General features: G+C 42.8%; 1 protein-coding gene across 2 annotated transcripts in view; it reads right to left on the bottom strand.

The window, feature by feature from the left end:
• GABBR2 (gamma-aminobutyric acid type B receptor subunit 2) overlaps positions 1-18,116 on the bottom strand; it is a 426,725-nt gene that overhangs the window by 163,298 nt on the left and 245,311 nt on the right. The gene's annotated exons all lie outside the window — the stretch shown is intronic.

An 18,116-nucleotide genomic window follows, 5' to 3' on the forward strand; every position in this document is an offset into this window, starting at 1 on the left:
CAGACCCCCCATTTTCAGGGAGGTCAACTTGCTTAGTGCCACAAAGCTAGTGAGTGACAAGACTGAGATTTAAACCCTGTCTTTTGGCAAGACTAGAGAGAGGGGATAATATACCCTAACCAGGCCTTTCCTGCTAAACTTGCAGGGCCTGGGGTGAGGTAGAGGCCCATATCCCATATGTCTGAATATTAAAGTTATAGCATATGAACAAACTGTTCAAAAATATTCTCTATCTCCTCATCATAATAAATACACCTTCCTAGGGATCTGGAAGGCCAAGCTGAAATTCAGAATTCTGGGACTTATCTGAGTTTCAGCAGCACAGAGGGAGCTGACCGTGTGCTGCTCAGCCCACCCCTCCCCTTCCCTTCCCACCCCTCTCCATCCTGCAGCCCAGCCAGGCTCAGTCCACACCTCCTTCCCCTTCCAGCATCAGTAGCTCCCTGTACCCTCAAAGGCACAGTCTATCCTCAAGAACTGGGGCAAGAGGCTCCCTAGACCCTGGAAGCGGCTCCAGCTTATGGGCTGAGAATTCAGGGCACAGTCTGGAAGCTGGAAGGGGTGCAGGTCTGAGTGGGCTGTGTCCGTGGCTTGCAGATTCTGGGCCCCGAGGGGCCTGAATGAGGACCTCTTAGAGCACGGGACCCAGGGCAAGACCCAGTTGTTCAGGTGTCAGGCAGCATCCATCCCTCCTGCTATTCTATCTACCTTCCATAATATAACAGTCTGAATAGGCCAGCATTGAAAAAAAGATTTTTTTTTCTCCCATTGAGCTGAATTTCATAAAGGAATTTCATTGGTGATATTAACATTTTGATTGTGGCCACAAAGTAACGAAACTGCCTTTTTACTCCAGACCTTGGAACTTGCACTTCCAGATGAATGCCACCCTGGGGGACCCATTACCCTCAGCTCCTTCATGGGTCTTTTTTCAAATCACTTCTGAACTCCTCTGCCAGAAATGTCATCAGGGCCCTCGACTTGGTCTTTGGAAAAACCCTCCTTGGGGAAAAATCACACACTGGACAATTGACTCTTTGTCAGTTTATACTGAGAAGGGCCCCTTAGGGACAGTCACAGGCACTCAGTCAGTCTATAGCCTGAGGCACAGGGAGGTGCAGAGACATGTCCAAGGTTACACAGCCTGTGTGTCTGTGTGTGTGTGTGTGTGTGTGTGTGTGCACGTGTTGGGGGGTGGGGGTGAGCGGCACCAGACTACCTTCCCATTTCATCTTGACTACTTCTTTCCTTTTTGATTTCTAAAGTCATAATTGCTTTTTGAAAACCACCACAAGTTGTTTGGGCCATGTCTAGTGTTTTTAAGGAAGGCGGTGGAGCTGGGCCATCAAAGACCGTGTCTTCCATGGCTGGAGCCCACCGGGGCCAAGAAGTCAAGTCTCTTGCGGGGTCACCCACACAGATGCCTGGGGGTGAGTGCCAAGTGCCTCCGGCTGTGGACCTTGCAGGCAATGAATTCTGCATGACCAAATGTGAATGAGTCCTGGCCTGGAGTCTGCCTCCCCCTGTTTCAGGGTCCTCCTGGAAGGCTCAGGTTTGATCTGTTTGCAGCTTTCCTTGGAAATGCGTCCTCTCTAGCTACCAACACTCTGCTCATCACTCAAGATACACAGTGGGCTGAAACTCCCCCCAAATCCCAGGTTCCTCAAAGAGACCAGCATTTCTAGCCCAGCTCAGCTCCCTGAGCTTGTCCTGTTACTCACATTCCTCCACCCACCCACACTCCATGCCCGCTGGCTCTTGAAGCTCATAGTCATCCCCACCACTTTCACTCCGCCTGGAGAAGGAGGAAACAGTCCACTACAAAGCTCTCTCTCTTTAAACCTTTTGGGTCCCTTGATCACATCAAGTTGGCTTGCACCTCAGGGCTTTGCACAAGCTGTTTCTCTGCCAGAAAGCTCCTTGCCCAGCTCTTGGCATGATAATTCTCAGCATTCAAAGGTCAGCACCTGTCACTTCTCAGGGATGGCTTCCTTGACCCACCCGTTGTAAAAGCCCCCAGCCTGAGGCCAGGGATTTTTATCTTCTTTATTGCACTTGTCACTCCCTGCAATTTTCCTCCTTATGTGTTTACTTGTTTATGGTCTGTGGTTTCACTCCTCCCTCCCCACCCACCTAGAATTAAGCTCCATGAGGTCGGAGATGTGATCTGTCTTGATCACTGAGGTACCACCAGAATCTCAAACAATACCTGTTTAGGCCCTTTTTAGGCCTCAGTTTCTCTGTCTGTAAAACACAGGAGCACACCTATTCACACATTGTAGAGCAAAATTGTTCTTCCCAAATACAAAAAGTTGTAATCCTACTGTGTATGAAAGTATTCATTTCCCTGCATCCTTGACAATAGGTATTTTAATTTTTAACTCAATTGTCTGTTTGTTAAGAAAAACATATGTATTTGTTAAGAAAAAAGTATTCTTTTAATCTTAATTTGCATTTCTTTAATGATTAGAATGAGCTTATTTTAAATATTAACCAGCAATCTTAATTTTTTAGGTGAATTTCCTATACCATCTTGCTATGGTGATGTCACATCATTTAATGTTTTGTTTTAATGTCTCCTTGTTATTTTTCCATCTTTTACTACTTGGCTATATTTTCTTTGATTTTTAAAATGTGATTTGTGTCTATTTCTGGTTGTTAACTACTGACCATTTTAAAAGGATTTAAACAGTACTTGGATGTGTGTTTCTCTAATTAATTGTGTTAAGCATCACAGAAATGAGGCCCCTTTGACTTCTCTTTTGGATTTTGCTCCTATGAGCTTTCTCCAATGCACGCAATGGCATTCAAGGGTTGGTGGTGTCCATTTTTGAATTCCATTGTTCAACCTAATGATTACATTCAGATGACATTTCTAAACCACTTCCCTGACCAGAACACCACACTGGAGCAGCCTTCAAGGTTTCTATGATGCTTTAAAAGTGGGAGGTCCAGACTTGAGGTGAACATTCCCAGTGTGGTCTCACCGGGTGGTAACTGAGTGTAATTTTAAACTTCCTTGATACAGTTTTGTTTTGTTTTGTGGGACACTAAGGGGATCAAGATCATATTGTCTATTGGACTTGGTCTTGAGGTCAACAAAAGTCCCTATATAAACTTTACATATGCCACTTGGAAATTCATCTATCTCAAAAAACTGTCCTTCCCAGATACAAGGATCAGGAGGAGGGCCAAGAACACTGGAATCACAGCTCTTTACCAGATTTCTGTGGGTAGAGTCCTTGGAATGGGACACAGGTGTAGCTAAGCCCTGAAAGGTGACCTCAGTTCTTGCTGTCTTTGCAAGCACCAGGTTAAAGAAGTCATTGCTGCCACATGATATCCCAGGCCATTCATCATTGTTCCCATGTGATGCCAGCACCAACTCCCTTGGGCAAGACAATGACAGCAGGAAGAAACACATTCACAATTGTTGGAGAAAAAGTAATAGTTGTTCTTAAAGTAGGCCTCCAATTATTCAGGGCAGAAGAATTTCTTCCAATGTAAAGCTGACACTGAATGCTGATTAATTACCATCCTCTGAGGTCAAGTTTATCGTGAGATGCTAAAAGTTTCTGAGAAAATAACTTATGCAGATAGTCCCAATTACTGATAGGTTGGCCTCCGGCATATTTTTTAAAGGCATTTGTTGGAACTTGGAACATATTTTCCCACAGACACTATGTTATAAATAGTGGTTAGGTTCCAAGGCTAGCCCACACAAGCTTGCTAACCTACAATGTGACTAAACTTTATGAGTCTGTCATCCCAACAGAAATGAGCTGAGTCCTTCTTCCTGGGAGAGGGGAGCCTCATGGACAGAAGAGAGGGCAGGAGAAGGATACATCCTCTTCCACATCTGCAACTGATCCCCACAGAGGTGAAACTGGCAGACTTTCTCGCTGGCATCCCTGTTGGAGGTTCGAATCACAGAGTCTCATTTGGAAGTACATGAGAGAATATTTAGTTTGCTGGTTCCTATGCTGCAGTTTGTAGATCACTTGGGAAGCTTGCTAAAAATGCAGATGCCAAGGGCCGGGCACAGTGTCCCACGCCTATAATCTCAGCACTTTGGGAGGCCAAGGCAGGTAGATCACCTGAAGTCAGGAGTTCAAAACCAGCCTGGCCAACCTGGCAAAACCCCATCTCTACTAAAAATACAAAAAGTTAGCTGGGTGTGGTGGCAGGTGTCTGTAATCCCAGCTACTCAGGAGGCTGAGACAGGAGAATCACTTGAGCCCAGGAGGCAGAGGTTGCAGTGAGCCGAGATTGCGTCATTGCACTCCAGCCTGGGTGACAGAGTGAGACTCCATCTCAAAAACAAAAGCAAACAAAAGAACAGATGCCAGGGCTACATTTTGGTTTAGTATATCAGTGAATGAGTTAACTTAGGAATCTGTATTTTTAAAAACCTTCTCAGATTTCAAGCATACAAAAATTGGTAACCACTGATGAAGTCCCTCCTGCAATCTGATTATTGGATAATCATTGGATATTTTCAGTAGCAACTTCCGGGTGTTTGCTGAGTTTCTTCTTTTACTCCTCCAGTATTGGGAAGCTCACTATGTCTCTCAGGCAGAACTTTCCACTTAGGGAATGGCTGATGTTGAGAAGACTGTTCTTCCAGATGCAGTTTGCGCCTCTCTCCCTGAAACCTGTATTCGCATGCTACATGTTCCTGTGGAGCCACAATACACACGTCTGCTCCTTTTATACACAACAGCCCCTCAAAAAGCCAAAGACAGGGAGATGCCTCCCCTTTTCTAATGCATTCTCCTTCTTTTAAGCAAAATAATCTCAGTTCAGACTTCCACTCTATGATGAAATCGCTTATATCAGACCAAAGCTCCCATCAACAACATTTAGAAAAGCAGAATAAAATATTAAAATAGCTATTCAAAGACATCAGAAAACAACTAGGACAGCTAGGACTGAGAATCCATCATTCTGGAGAGAAGAGAAATGCTCTGAGATGGGCCCCAAATTCTTTGCTGTTTTCCTTTTGAGGCATTTTCTGATTTGTAAGTAAGAAGGCTAGTCACAGAAACAGAAAGCATTGGATCAGAGTTTTCAGCAGTCACTCAGGGATAGGAAGCCAAAAACTGTAGTTCTGGGCTACCAAGGTAGCAAGACTTGCATGGCCAAGGTGCCAGAGTAAAGGGAACCATAAAAAAGTGAGCCTGGTATTAAGACTGGCATTTTTACTTAAAATATTTGATAATTAAGCTGCATAAAGCAAGAGGCTGAGAAGCCAAGCAAAAGAGCCAAGAAAACAAACAGAACTATTTGGAGTTTAATAGTATTGGGAAAATAAAAATTGGAGTCCAGGGTCAGTAAATATCCCAGGATTTCAGTTGAGAACATTGAAGGGTCAAACATTAGGAATCAGGGCAAACCAAAATAGACTGGGCCTTGCAAAAACTAAAACTGAACCTGGAATCATCTCAGTTCTTTACTGGATTAAGGCAATTTGCCACTACTCTAACTACTTGCTTGAAGAGTAATACATTTTCCCTGGAGAAAGAAAACACTACTTGTAGCCTCTACAATTTTTCATACACATGCATTTAATCAAAATGTACTAGGTACACCAGGAAATAGGGCCAGATAATTGTTTTAAAAGAAAAGCAAGGAAGAAAAAGAAGAGAAAAGTATATGGAATGGAAACAAATTCATAGGTGATCCAAATCTTGACATTATTAGACATGAACTTCAAAATAGCAAGGTTGGCGGGAATGGTGGCTCATGCCTGTAATCCCAGCACTTTGGAAGGCTGATGTGGGCAGATCACCTGAGGTCAGGAGTTCAAGACCAGCCTGGCCAACATGGGAAAAAAATTAGCCAGGCATGGTGGCGGGCACCTGTAATTCCAGCTACTTAGAAGGCTGAGGCAAGAGAATTGCTTGAACCTGGGAGGTGCAGTGAGCCAAGATCACACCGCTGCACTCCAGCCTGGGTGACACAGCAAGACTCTATCTCTAAAATAAAATAAAATAAAATAAAATAATATAAAATAGCAAGGTTTATATGTTCAAGAAAATTGATTAAAAGATGCAGAATGTCATCAGAGAACTGAATACTATAAAAGGCATAAAAATTCTAAAAATAAAAAATGCAACAATTGAAATAAAGAATTCAATAGATAGGTGAAGCAACATATTAGACACAGCAGAAAGTAGATTAGTGAATTGAATACAGGTTTGTATTCAGATTGAAACATAAGGAGAAAAAAAGTTTGGAAAATAAGAAATGAACATAAGAGATATATGGAATATGTTGAAAAAGTATAATATATGTATAATTGTGTCCTGCAAGGTGAGAAAAGAGAGACTAGACAGAAGCAATATTTCAAAGGATGCTATTCTATTTCCCCAACACACATCAATCCACAGATCCATGAAATCCTATGGAGCTCTATGAACTCCAGGCAAGACGAACACAAAGGAAAGTTCACTTCAGCACAGTGTAGTAAAACTGCCAAAGACCAAATCAAAAACAAAATCTTAAAAGTAACTAGAGAAAAAAAGATGCATTACTTCAAAAGAGCAATAAGTCAGACAGCTGACTTAATAGAAACAATGGAAGCCAGAAGACAATGGAATGACCTCTTCAGTGCCAAAAGAAAATAACAGGCCATCTAAAATCCTCTATCTAGTCAATACATCTCTCAATATTAAAGATAAAATAAATTTCAGACAGCCAGACACTTGAAAGATTTGCTTCCAGAAGAGCAATAGTAAAAGAAAGACCAAGGAGAAGTTCTTCTGGCAGAAAAATAATAGTAATAATAAGCAGAAAAACAGAAATGTGGGAAGGAAAAAAGTAATAGGAAGTGTAAATGTGTTAGTAGATCTAAATGAAAAATGACATCAGTGCCAAGAACATCCAAGAAAATCTTAAGGAAGAACAAAGATTAAGGATTTATACTACAAGGTATCAAATCATACTTCAGTAATTAAAACAGGGTAATATTGATTAAAAGATAGGTAAGCAGACAAAAGGAAGATAAATGGAAGTCCAGAAGCTTGTGTATAGATCCACACTATATGCAGTTATTTAATTTATGACAAAGGTGACACTGTAGCATGAGTGGTGGGATGGGGAATTATGTCCTTTTCAATAGTCCTGAACCAATTGATTATCCATAAAATTAAATATCTTATTTCAGACCATACATAAAATTAATTTCAAGTAAATTCTATGTCTAAATGTGAAAGATATAACAAAACTTCTAAATGACAAGATAGGAAAATATCTTCACGAGCGTGGGTGGGTGTATTAGGCTGTTCTTGCATTGCTATAAAGAAATACCTGAGGCTAGATAATTTACAAAGAAAGGAAGCTTAATTGGCTCATGATTCTGCAGGTGCAGAATCAAGAATCATGGTGCTGGCATCTGCTTCTGGTAAGGGCCTCAGGAAGCTTTCCATCATGGCAGAAGCCAAAGGGGAGTAGGTGTGGCACATGGCAAGAATGGAGCAAGAGAGCAAGGGGGAAGGTGCCACACACCTTAAATAGCCAGATCTCACATGAACTCAGGGTGAGAACTCACTTGCTACCAAAGGGATGATGCTAAACCATTCAAGGGAGATCCACTCCCATGATCCAATCACTTCTCACCAGGCCCTACCTCCAACATTGGGAATTACATTTTGACATGAGATTTGGAGGGGACAAACATCCAAACCAAATCATCAAGACAGGGTGATTTTCAGAAAAAAATAAAATAACAAAACCAGCCTAGTCTCTTTTTCCTCCCTTTCCAGGACACAGTTATACATATATTATACTTTTTCAACATATCCCATGTGTCTCATATGTTCATTTCTTATTTTCCAACCTTTTTTTCTCCCCATCCTTAAAATGCTTAAACAAGGCACAAATATACTAATCACAAAGAAGACTAATAAATTGGATTACATTAAGATTAGGAATATCTATTCATCAAAATATATCAAGAGAGTGAAAAGATAAGCCACAGAATAGGAGAAGATATAAATAATACATGTAACTGTCAAATAATTCATATCCAGAATCTAAAAAGAAATTCTACAAATCAGTAAGAAACAGGCAGAGTATCCAACAGGAAAAATGGGCAAAAGACTTGAATGGGCAATTCACAAAAAAGGATATCAAAATGGCCAATGAAGATATGAAAACATGTCCAACTTCATTAGTCATCAGGGAAATGCAAATTTAATCTAAAACAAGACATCAACCACTACACACCCACTAGGTTGGCTAAAATTAAAAAGCCGACACACCAAAAGTTGTTGAGCATGTGAACCAACTGGAACTCTCAATCACTGCTGGCGGATGTGTAAATTGGTATAACCACTTTAGAAAGCTGTTTGTCACAGAGTCTACTAAAGCTGAACATATGGCTACTCTGACTCAGATTTCCACCCCAAGTATGCACCCAATAGTAATGTGCACATATGTTCACCAAAATATATCAAATGCCTAGAAATAAACAAAATAAGTAAAATAATTCTTTTTTCTTCTTCTTTTTAATTGAGATGGAGTCTCACTTTGTTGCTCAGGCTGGAATGCAGTGATGTAATCTTGGCTCACTATAACCTCCGCCTCCTGGGTTCAAGCGATCCTCCTGCCTCAGCCTCCCAAGTAGCTGAGACTACAGGCATGTGCCGCCATGCCTGGCTAATTTTTGTATTTTTAATAGAGATGGGGTTTCACTATGTTGGCCAGGCTGGTCTTGAACTCCTGACCTCAAGTGATTCACCTGCGTCGGCCTCCCCAAGTGCTGGGATTACAGATGTGAGCCAAAGTGCCCAGCCAATATGCACAATAATTCTACACAGAAAACTATAAAACATTCCTGAGAGAAATTAAGGAAGACCTAACTAAATGCAGGGATATACACAATTCATGGATTGGAAGACTTTAATATTAAGATGTCAGTTTTCCCTAAATTGATCTACAGATTCAGTAAAATCCCAATAAAAACCAGAGAAAGTATGTACGTATGTGCGTACAAACTGGCAATCTGTTTTAAAAATGTATATAGAAATGCAAAGAGACAAGAATAGCCAAGACAGTTTTAAAGAACTAAGATAGAGAACCTATATGAGTAGTTATCAAGACTTATTATAAAGCTACAGAAATTAAGATGTTTTGGTGAAAACCAATGGAAAAGAAAAAAATAAAGTTTAGAAACAGAACCAAATATATAAAGTCATTTGCTTTATGACAAAAGTAATATGGCAGCACAGTGTGGGAAAAGATGGACTTTTCAATAAATGATGTTGGGTCAATTAGATATCCACGTAAAAAATGAAAAGAAGAAAAGGAATCTTGATCATTACCTCACATCCTATACAAAATGAAATTCCAGGTTAATTATAGAGCTAAATGTGAAAGGTAAAACAATAGTTTCTAAAACACAAGATAGGAAAATATCTTCACAGCGTTTGAGTGGGTTCTATTAAAGAATTTCCGTTCATTAAAACACACCAGTTAGAGGACTTCCAGGTAGCTGGAGATGAAGGAGGCTGTGTATAAATTAACTTTCCCAAGTCTCCCCAAACTATACTAGCTAGCTTTGTAGCTACAAACATTCTATACAAAATGATACCACATCTATAACTGAAGACAGAGAACATCAAAACTACAGATGACTGAATAAGAAGAAAAAAATTAACACATTTCACTTCTGCCTTTGCCTCACCCATGCCCTGATGCAAGGTTTTGTGGCAAAGGCAGAATGAGGAAACTGTGGCAAAGACAGAAGATGGTGGTTATTTAAGGGTGAACTGGAATAACTAACAGAAAGACGAATCTTCCCTGGTATTGTTTGCATTTGTGTTCCTGACCAAATCCCATGTCAAATTGTAATCCCCAGTGTTGGAGGAGCGGCCTGCTGGGAGGTGACTGGATCATGGGGGCAGGTTTTCCCCTTGCTGTTCTCATGCTAGTGAGTGAGTTCTCACAAGATCAGGTTGTTTAAAAGGGTGTAGCACCTCCCCCTTTGCTCTCTTCCTCCTGCTCCAGCCATGTAAGACATGCCTGCTTCCCCTTTGCCTTCTGCCGTGATTCTAAGTTTCCTGAGGCCTCCCCAGCCATGCTTCCTGTACAGCCTGTGGAACTGTGAGCCAATTAAACCTCTTTTCTTTATAAATTACCCAGTTTCAGGTGTCTCTTTATAACAGTGTGAGAAAGGACTAATACACTCCCTAAATCTGAAGATACTAAAAAAAGCTGTGGAGTTCAAAAGTTCAAAAGCAGGCATCTGAATGGCAAAGGAAGTCAGAAAAATGGTTACATCTGGCAGTGGATATTAACTGTAACACATAAAGGCAGTCTCTGAATTGCTACAAATAGTCTTTTTCTTGACCTGGGTGGTAGTTACATGGGTGCTCTCCTTCAATAAAAATAATTAACTAAACTATAAAAAGTAATCCCAATCCTTCCATTGCCCTCATCTCACATGACCTGGATTATAAACTCTTCATCAATCTCACTACTCCTTCCTCCTACCCCTAAGGTTCCTACCCTGAAAAGGAAGAGAATTAAAATTTGTTGAGCACCTACTATGTGTTTGCACTTGGTAAGATACCTTCTACTGTATAACCTCATCGAATCCTTACAAATCTGTGAGAGAGATAGTATTATCCCCATTTTACAGATGAGAGACAAACTGGGAAAGGTTAAATGACTTGCACAACATCACTGTATTACTCTTAGGTTCAGCTGCACTGTAACAGAAAAAACAAATTACCAGTGACTTACAGAAGATAGTTTATTTCTTTCTCATATAAAAGATGTCTGTGGGGAGGCTGAGCAATACAGCTATGACAACTCCCCAGGGTAATAAGGGACCCAGGGTCCTATTTTTATGCTCCACAATCCTGGAATGATGTTTCCTTGTCAAGGTCACCTTGTACCTAATGGTCCAAAATGGCTACTAGAAATCCAGCCATCACATCCACATTCCAGTCAACACAAAAGAGAAAGAAAAAGAAAGGCCATATCCCCCTTTAATAGAGCCTTTCTGGAAGTCCCACATAACTCTTCTACTTATATCTCATTGGCCAGACTTGCAATCCTGGCCATATCTAGCATGGAAGGCTGGGAAATGTGTAATACATTTTCCAGTGAGGTGGCAACATACCGAGTTAAAAATCAGAGTTGTGTTATGAACTCTGGTTTGTTGTGTTACAGAACTTAGAAGAAGGGAGGAGAGGTATGGATGTTGGTATAGATGACCAGCCACCTGCCAGAGTCACCCAGTTGGGAAGTGTTAGGGTCATGATTCAAGTCTAGCCAGTGGCCTCTCCATGGGCCACTCAGCCTTTTCCTTCTGAGCCCATGCCCCTCTGACATAGTGCCTTCTCCCAGTGCCATGAGTGCCTAGGGGAGTAGCAAGGAATGGGAGCTTTGTGGGTGGTAGGGGAGAGACCAGCGCTGTGAAGCTGGGCTCTCTGGGGAGTTCTCCTATTTTTCTGCAGCACCTTTCCTTCCTCCACGCTAAGCTCAGTGCTTCCCTAAAACTCCAAGTTCTTTGTCACGGTGCTCACAGCACAGTGGTAATGAGATGGGTGCAGATTTTCATGGGTCATTGGCTCTAAGTGGAAGGATCACTAGATTTGCTGGGTTGAATAAATAATCATGAGTGGTCACAGACGTTTCTTGCTAGAAAACATTACAAAGTCTTCCAAAGGATGGACCTGTGCCTTTGATGGAGGCCCACTGAGATGCCACAAAAGAGCTGATTTGGATGTGTCCCTAAGCACGTCACAGGTCTAGAGGAGCAGCATGGCAGAGGGGAAGGGGCGCTGAGTTGGGATTAGGAGTCCTGGCTACTGCAGAGGTCGCAGGGTGCTGTGAACAGCTCATCTGGGGCCTCGGCCCAGCACTGGGCCTCAGCAGGGGCACAGTAACAGGAGAAGAATGTTCTTACTGGAGAGGTCGAGCCGTCGCTGGAGAAATCAAACCAGAATTATAAATGCTCACAAAGGAAACAAACCGAACAGGACTTGAAAAATGGAAGTTGACACTTGAAATCACCAATGTCAAGTCACTTTGCAGGAGTAGAACAGTGATGGGGAGCCTCAGTGGAGAGAAGGAGCAAATGTTGGGCCAAAAGCAGGGGTCCAGGGGCTGTATTCATGAGGTCCCAGAAGATTGAGCTCCAAATGGGCTCAGAAAGCCTGAAGGTCCACATCCCTCCCAACGCAGGACAGTCCAATGGGAAAGGACTGAAGAACATGCTCCTGGAAGGAGCCCGTGACCTTGCTATTCCTCCTACCAGAAAACTCCTAGTGCCAATGAGTGAGCTGGAGGCAGCTCGATGATAGAGACAGGCATACAAAGGAGGGGACCTTGGAGAATGCATCCAGGAGGGGCCACTGTTCTGCCCTTTTCTGTGACTTTGTCTACCGGGAGTCACCTGTATCCTGGGAGATTTGACAAGAGCAAGTACAAGAGGACAGGCTGAGCATGGGGAGGGTTTTGACAAATACAACCTGTGCAGGGCTGTGCTAGGATGAAGTGAATACACCACTAATTTCAGGTACAAAATTTAAAGGGGAGCCAAAACATCTCAGTAATCAAGATAAGCATATTCTAGTGTCATGTTTAAAAAATAAAAACTAATGCAAGAAACCCATGATGAACATAACATCGAAAATTTAAATACAGAATCCAACCTTGCACTTGCATGACTTAACATTATAACCATGTCACAGAGCTTGCTGTAATAACTCCACACCATAGTTATACAGTTAGAGAACTGAGCTGTGAAAGCACCCTAGAAGTTACCTAGCCCAGGGAGGGAATGTGACTTGCTGAGGTTGCAGATTAAGTGGTGTGAATGCAGGATCCACACCGGATCTCTGGAGTACCACACTCTGTGCTCCTGTGTGTCACTTACCAACAGATGTCCACTGAGATGCCACAAAAGAGCTGATTTGGATGTGTCCCTAAGCACGTCACAGGTCTAGAGGAGCAGCATGGCAGACGGGAAGGGGTGCTGAGTTGGGATTAGGAGTCCTGGCTTCAAGTCCTGGATCTGCCTCTACCTGCTGGGTGATTGTATTAGATTTGTGGGGCTGCCAACAAGTTCCCACACATTGGGTGGCTTAAAACAACAGCAGTTTATTCTCTCACAGTTCTGGAGGCCAGAAGGCTGAAATTCAGGCATTGCCAGGTGTATTGGTCCATTCTCATACTGCTATAAAGAACCACCTGAGACAGGGTAATTTATAAAGAAAAGAGATTCAATTAACTCACAGTTCTGCATGGCTGAGGAGGCCTCAGGAAACTTACAATCATGGCAGAAGGGAAAGTAAGTACCTTCTTCACAAGGCAGAAGGAAAGAGAAAGAGTGAAGGGGGAAGTGTCACACACATTCAAACAACCAGATCTCGTGAGAACTCATTCACTATCACAGGAACAGCAAAGGAGAAATCGCCCCCATGGTTCAATCATCTCCCACCAGGTCCCTCCCCTGACACATGGGTTATCCAGGAAATCTCATCATGAGAGCCTGGGTGGGGACACAGAGCCAAACCCCATCATGAGGGTTGGCTCCTTCTGGAAGCTCTAAGAGAGATCCCTCCACTCCATGCCTCTCTCCTAGCTGCTGGTGGCTGCCAGCAATCCTTGGTATTCTCCAGTCTTTGCCTTCTTCTTCACATGGCCTTCCTCTCAGTGTGCAAACTCTCCCTCTGCCTTTCTCTCATACAGGACACCTGTCATTGGTTTAGGGCCTACCTGAGTAATCCAGGAAATCTTATCATGAGAGTCTTAAGTTAATTACATCTGCAAAACCCTCTTTTTCCAAACAAGGTCACACTCCCAGGTTCCAAGGGTTACAATGTGGATATATCTTTTTAGGGGCCACTATCAACCTACTTTCGTGATCTTGGGATGTCCCTTCCCCTCTCTGGCTCTTAGGTTTTCCATGTGTACAATAGTGAGGATGACAAGAGCCCATTCACTTGCTGTGGTTTTACAAGTGTTTGCTTGTTTTCATGGACATCGATGGATCCCAAAATACAGGCATCAATCCAGCAGCCGGTGCCATGCTGACCATGGCCCCGAGCAGCTATATATAATGCAAATTCAAATTCAAGAAACATTTCTTGACTCTCTAGAACCATGTTTGACCATAGACTTCTGAAGGCTGTTCGGAGAAGTTGGCTTGTGGTCAGATCATACACAGGAATGCTTTATTCAACTCTGGGCCCCACACCCTCTAGAGAGAACGTTCAACAAAAGCAAGTGCAACAAAGGAACAGGCTGAGCATGGGGAGGGGTTTGACAAATACAATCTGTGCAGGGCTGTACTAGGGTGAGGTGAATAAAGCACTAATTTCAGGTGCAAAATTTAAGGGAGAGTAAAAAAATCTCGGTAATTGTGTTAGTCCATTTTCACGCTGCTGATAAAGGCATACCTGAGACTGGGCAATTTACAAAAGAAAGAGGTTTATTGGACTCACAGTTCCAGGTGGCTGGGGAAGCCTCACAATCATGGCAGAAGGTGAAAGGCACATCTCACATGGTGGCAGACAAGAGAAAGGATGAGAGCCAAGCAAAACAAAATTCCCCTTATCAAACAATCAGATCTAGTGGAACTTATTCTCTACCACGAGAACAGTGTGGGGGAAATTGTCCCCATGATTCAATTATCTCTCACCGGGTCCCTCCCACAACAAGTGGGAATTATGGGAGTACAATTCAAGACAAGATTTGGGTGGGGACGCAGAGCTAAACCCTTTCAGTAATCAGGATAAAAAATATTTTAATACCATATTTTAAAAATAAAAATGAATGCAAGAAATCCATGATGAACAAAATATTGGAATTTTAAATAAAGATAGAATCCAACCTTGCACTGGCATGACTCATCTCACTTTCCTCACCCTAATCCCTGTCCTGTGAATCCAGTCTTTATTTAAAATTTTGGCAATTTGTTCATTACGGGTTTTTTTTGGCATTATTTTAATTGCATTAACATATTTTGTTTAGGGGTGGAGCCAAGATGGCCGAATAGGAACAGCTCCGGTCTCCAGCTCCCAGCCCCAGCGACACAGAAGACGGGTGATTTCTGCATTTCTGCTTGAGGTACCCGTTTCATCTCACTAGGGAGTGCCTAACAGTGGGTGCAGGACAGTTGGTGAAGCGCACTGTGCGCGAGCCAAAGCAGGGCGAGGCATTGCCTCACTCGGGAAGCGCAAGGGGTCAGGGAGTTCCCTTTCCTAGTCAAAGAAAGGGGAAACAGACGGCACCTGGAATATCGGGTCAGTCCCACCCCAATACTGCGCTTTTCCAACGGGCCTGGAAAACGGCACACTAGGAGATTGTGTCCCGCACCTGGCTCGGAGGGTCCTGTGCCCATGGAGTCTCGCTGATTGCTAGCCCAGCAGTCTGAGATCAAGCTGCAAGGCGGCAGCGAGGCTGGGGGAGGGGCGCCCGCCATTGCCCAGGCTTGCTTAGGTAAACAAAGCAGCCAGGAAGCTCGAACTGGGTGGAGCCCACCACAGCTCAAGGAGGCCTGCCTGCCTCTGTAGGCTCCACCTCTGGGGGCAGGGCACGGACAAACAAAAACTCAGCAAGAACCTCCACAGACTTAAAGGTCCCTGTCTGACTGACAGCTTTGAAGAGAGTAGTGGTTCTCCCAGCACGCAGCTGGAGATCTGAGAACGGACAGACTGCCTCCTAAAGTGGGTCCCTCACCCCTGAGCAGCCTAACTGGGAGGCACCCCCCCAGTAGGGACAGACTGACACCTCATTCAACCGGGTACTCCTCTGAGACAAAACTTTCAGACAAACTATCAGACAGCTGAATTTGTGGTCTCACGAAAATCCGCTGTTCTGCAGCCACCGCTGCTGACACCCAGCCAAACAGGGTCTGGAGGGGACCTCTAGTAAACTCCAACAGACCTGCAGCTGAGGGTCCTGTCTGGTAGAAGGAAAACTAACACACAGAAAGGACATCCACACCAAAAACCCATCTGTACATCACCATCATCAAAGACAAAAAGTAGATAAAACCACAAAGGTGGGGAAAAAACAGAGCAAAAAAACTGGAAACTCTAAAAAACAGAGCACCTCTCCTCCTCCAAAGGAACGCAGTTCCTCACCAGCAATGGAACAAAGCTGGATGGAGGATGACTTTGATGAGTTGAGAGAAGAAGGCTTCAGACGATCAAACTACTCTGAGCTACGAGAGGAAATTCAAAACAATAGCAAAGAAGTTAAAAACTTTGAAAAAATATTAGAAGAATGGATAACTAGAATAACCAATGGAGAGAAGGGCTTAAAGGAGCTGATGGAGCTGAAAGCCAAGTTTCGAGAACTACGCGAAGATTGCAGAAGCCTCAGTAGCAGATGCGATCAACTGGAAGAAAGGGTATCGCTGATGGAAGATGAAATGAATGAAATGAAGAGAGAAGGGAAGTTTAGAGAAAAAAGAATAAAAAGAAATGAACAAAGCCTCCAAGAAATTTGGGACTATGTGAAAAGACCAAACCTACGTCTGATTGGTGTACCTGAAAATGACGGGGAGAATGGAACCAAGTTGGAAAACACTCTGCAAGATATTATCCAGGAGAACTTCCCCAATCTAGCAAGGCAGGCCAGCATTCAGATTCAGGAAATACAGAGAACGCCACAAAGATACTCCTCGAGAAGGGCAACTCCAAGACACATAATTGTCAGATTCACCAAAGTTGAAATGAAGGAAAAAATGTTAAGGGCAGCCAGAGAGAAAGGTCAGGTTACCCACAAAGGGAAGCCCATCAGACTAACAGCTGATCTCTCAGCAGAAACTCTACAAGCCAGAAGAGAGTGGGGGCCGATATTCAACATTCTTAAAGAAAAGAATTTTCAACCCAGAATTTCATATCCAGCCAAACTAAGCTTCATAAGTGAAGGAGAAATAAAATACTTTACAGACAAGCAAACGCTGAGTGATTTTGTCACCACCAGGCCTGCCCTAAAAGAGCTCCTGAAGGAAGCACTAAACATGGAAAGGAACAACCGGTACCAGCCACTGCAAAAACATGCCAAATTGTAAAGACCATCGAGGCTAGGAAGAAACAATAGCAACTAACGAGCAAAATAACCAACTAACATCATAATGACAGGATCAGATTCACACATAACAATATTAACGTTAAATGTAAATGGGCTAAATGCTCCAATCAAAAGACACAGACTGGCAAATTGGATAAGGAGTCAAGACCCATCAGTGTGCTGTATTCAGGAAACCCATCTCACGTGCAGAGACACACATAGACTCAAAATAAAGGGATGGAGGAAGATCTATCAAGCAACTGGAAAACAAAAAAAGGCAGGGGTTGCAATCCTAGTCTCTGATAAAATAGACTTTAAACCAACAGAGATCAAAAGAGACAAAGAAGGCCATTACATAATGGTAAAGGGATCAATTCAACAAGAAGAGCTAACTATCCTAAATATATATGCACCCAACACAGGAGCACCCAGATTCATAAAGCAAGTCCTCAGTGACCTACAAAGGGACTTAAACTCCCACACAATAATAATGGGAGATTTTAACACCCCACTGTCAGCATTAGACAGATCAATGAGACAGAAAGTTAACAAGGATATCCAGGAATTGAACTCAGCTCTACATAAAGTGGACCTAATAGACATCTACAGAACTCTCCACCCCAAGTCAACAGAATATACATTTTTTTCAGCACCACACCACACCTATTCCAAAATTGACCACATAGTTGGAAGTAAAGCTCTCCTCAGCAAATGTAAAAGAACAGAAATTATAACAAACTGTCTCTCAGACCACAGTGCAATCAAACTAGAACTCAGGATCAAGAAACTCACTCAAAACCGCTCAACTACATGGAAACTGAACAACCTGCTCCTGAATGACTATTGGGTACATAATGAAATGAAGGCTGAAATAAAGATGTTCTTTGAAACCAACGAGAACAAAGACACAACATACCAGAATCTCTGGGACACATTCAAAGCAGTGTGTAGAGGGAAATTTATAGCACTAAATGCCCACAAGAGAAAGCAGGAAAGATCCAAAATTGACACCCTAACATCACAATTAAAAGAACTAGAAAAGCAAGAGCAAACACATTCAAAAGCTAGCAGAAGGC

This window comes from Hylobates moloch, unplaced genomic scaffold, assembly GCF_009828535.3.
Source record: "Hylobates moloch isolate HMO894 unplaced genomic scaffold, HMol_V3 SCAFFOLD_10, whole genome shotgun sequence".
NCBI classification, from domain to species: domain Eukaryota; kingdom Metazoa; phylum Chordata; class Mammalia; order Primates; family Hylobatidae; genus Hylobates; species Hylobates moloch.